Source organism: Octopus bimaculoides, chromosome 17 (genome assembly GCF_001194135.2).
Source record: "Octopus bimaculoides isolate UCB-OBI-ISO-001 chromosome 17, ASM119413v2, whole genome shotgun sequence".
In the NCBI taxonomy this organism is placed as follows: Eukaryota; Metazoa; Mollusca; class Cephalopoda; order Octopoda; family Octopodidae; genus Octopus; species Octopus bimaculoides.
The window spans coordinates 15,927,288-15,930,696 of NC_068997.1; the positions used below are offsets into that span (position 1 = coordinate 15,927,288).

Below are 3,409 nucleotides of genomic sequence, written 5' to 3' on the forward strand. Positions count from 1 at the left end.
CTCTCTCTCTCTCTCTCTCTCTCTCTCTCTCTATCTATCTATCTATCTATGCATACATACATGTTATTACATTTTTGCTCCGTTTTCCGTTTTGCGCTTAAGGTCATCTCAAAGAGATTTAGTCTTAATGTCTGTCAAATAGAACTATCGTCTCACTCCCCTAAACGCTTTACATAAGGGTCTTCTTGTCCCCACCGCCCACAACTCTAAAATACATCACCACTGCCATCGTTTCCACCACCATCACCACCACTACCACCATCCCCACCTCTCTTCATACATCATGTCATTTGTAAGGTTTCATCAATGTCCTGTTTTCTCCTTTAAAACAAAGAGAATCAGTTCCACTTTCTCAAAGCTGAACAAAACGTTGGTTCTAATTAGAAACTCTTGTTAATTCTCAGTTCTTGTTAAAACCATGAGTCACTACGTCAGTCATGGGCAAATTTCGGCCAGTAGGCTTGTGTTGAATTTACCTTGGAATTCCATTTTAGTATTGTGACTCGCCTCATGATGAGTCATGTCTCATCCGGCCCGCTTCTTGAAAAATATTGCCCATGCCTACCCTATGTGGTCGCTTGACGTGTTAGAAATAACAACCACATATCTTATAAACCGCACGTTAACGTCGTGAAAAATAAAGGTCATATTGGTAAATATATTCTTAGATATGTTATGCCTTGGTAAAGAACAGGATGGTTATGCATGCCTCAATAGTTTTGAATTATTCATAAGTTTGTTCGATTACAATTCACCTGGCATTAAATAATCGTTTTGAAAACTATTTTTTCTTACCTGGAAACAATGATATGGTCAGTTGACAGCAAATTGTCCGATATTTGGACATCTGATAGAATATGATCCTTTAAAATCAGCATCTCACTTACACTGTCGGTTTGAGAGGATTGTCTTGTAGGCGCAGGTATGAAGTTTGCTTCTGAATCACATAATTCCAGTTTCAATCTCACCGGGCAGCACTTTGGGCAAGTGTCTTCTGTTATTCTGTTATAGTCTCGGATCGACCAAAACCTTGTGAGTGGATTTTGTAGATGGAAACTGAAAGAAACCCGCCGTACATATCTATATATATTTGTGTGTATGTGTGTGTGCCTTTGTGTCTGTGGTTGTGCCCCCATCATCACTTGACAACCAGTGTTATTGTGTTAAGTTCCCCATAAAAAAGATTAGTTCTGGGGTTGATTTGTTCGAATAAAGCCCTTCAGGGTGGTGCTCCAGCATGGCTGCAGTCAAGTGACTGAAACAAGTAAAATAGTAAAAGAATACTGCTCTGAGACACGAACACATGATTTTCACTAGATGTCACATATCTTCAGCAGGAGGAGACGCCGAGAATAAAATGTCTGCCAATGTTCCAAGATGGGAGGTTCAGAATTGTGAAGTATTTCAGATTGCAAGAGACTGTGCGAAATAAAATCAAAACTTCCTTGGAGAGAAATGTGTATGGAGGTATATGAGACGTCTTGGCGCAACCGTTTTGGCGACACTGGCTTACTTGACATCAAACATTTTAATGCTTTTCTCATTCTCTCATTCTCTTATTCTCTCTGCCTTTCTATGTGGGTGGTCATGTTTCTATTATGCATATGAGGAGATAGAAACTGTTTATTTCAATCGTATTCAATTAAGACATTGTCATGGCTTTCTCTCTATCTGCATGTGTATATTTCCGCGTGCATGCGTTAATGGAACCTGCAGAAGAGGGAAACCGAGAAAGAGTCTTATGACTTCTTGCCTGAGAAGTGAATAACTTTTAATGTTTATTGTGAATTGTCTATTTGTACAACTCCGTGTAGGAACTGAGTTCATTTTGGACCATTGTTGATATAAACTCACAGACTTACCTTTATAAGTTCCAGCCCTTTTACAATATTCTTAGCAATCAATTTAAGTGGGGGTCAGGGAAATTTTTGTAATCTCAGCTGTATTTTCAACTTGCTCTTGTTCATTCTGACAACACCAGCTCTTCGTAAGATATATTATCTCCACGTGCGCCTAGCAACTCAGCTACACACTCACCAAAATTTCTTCAAACCTTTTACCATTTACATTTGTCACAATATCTTTCAGAATTTAATGTAGACTTCCTGTTTGTGGAGGAGGCGCAATGGCCCAGTGGTTAGGGCAGTGGACTCGCGGTTTCGATTCCCATACCGAGTGTTGTGAGTGTTTATTGAGCGAAAACACCTAAAGTTCCACGAGGCTCCGGCAGGGGATGGTGGCGAACCCTGCTGTACTCTTTCACCACAGCTTTCTCTCACTCTTACTTCCTGTTTCTGTTGTACCTGTAATTCAAAGGGTCAGCTTTGTCACACTGTGTCACGCTGAATATCCCCGAGAACTACATTAAGGGTACACGTGTCTGTGGAGTGCTCAGCCACTTGCACGTTAATTTCACGAGCAGGTTGTTCCATTGATCGGATCGACTGGAACCCTCGACGTCGTAAGCGACGGAGTACCAACAACAACTTGTTTGTGGAAAACTTGTAATGTATCAGATACTGTTTGGTCATATATTTTTCCAAGCAACATACAGAATTAAAAATTTTACTTCATTCTATCACTCAGCTTTGTTATCCATAATCTCCATAACACTGAACTTCTTTATTAAATTTCTACCCATTGGCAAAAGAAAAACAAATGCTTGAAAAATGCTGCCCCGGATGATATTTAGATGATGTTTCGACAATTACCTCTTTTTCATATTTTTAACCATCTTTATTTTTCTTTTCACAGACTGTATCACCCACTGGAACTGATAGCGTGACATATTATCAAACTGGTAATTTAGAGATATTCTTTACTAAGATGAACCTGGGAGACTTTCTCTAAACAAAATGATTCAAGGTAAGTCCAACTGAAAATTTATTCCTTTTAAAGTATTTTTCAGTATACAAATTTACATAGTATATAGTGTAAACATTTGGTGAAAACACTCAAACATCGTCTCTGTCTTTCCAAATCTTGCTGCATTTCACATGGAATTTATTGTTCTTCAAAGTCATCTTGGTATATAAGTCGACTTATCTTTTTTGGCAGTAAATTTTTGTTTGTAAATTTCGACTCGTATGGCGAAAAGTACATCATCTGTTTCAATTTGAGAGTTTAAAGTTGCTAATTTTAGTCTCTATATTTCACGCACCGCTAAAAATATTGTTTATCTATCAAAAGCTAATGAGGAACATTTTCATTTCTGAAAGAAGAAGAATAAGAGAATTTTCTATAAAAACTTCTCAATAGCTGCAGATCAGATTTTGAAAGAATAATCTATTTTTATTCATAGTTCTTGGGAAAAAATTATCACTTAATAAAAATAACATTAAAATTATGCATAAATACATATGTATGCATATATATGTATACATACATACATACATACATATATATATAT

At 37.4% G+C, this 3,409-nt stretch overlaps 1 protein-coding gene across 1 annotated transcript in view; it reads left to right on the forward strand.

Moving 5' to 3' along the window:
* The first annotated feature begins 2,753 nt into the window (after positions 1-2,753).
* Positions 2,754-3,409, forward strand: part of LOC106867583 (zinc finger homeobox protein 3) — a 502,463-nt gene continuing 501,807 nt past the window's right edge. The window contains exon 1 of the mRNA XM_052974080.1: positions 2,754-2,865. The gene's annotated coding sequence lies outside the window, so the exon portion shown is untranslated. The remainder of the gene's footprint in view (positions 2,866-3,409) is intronic.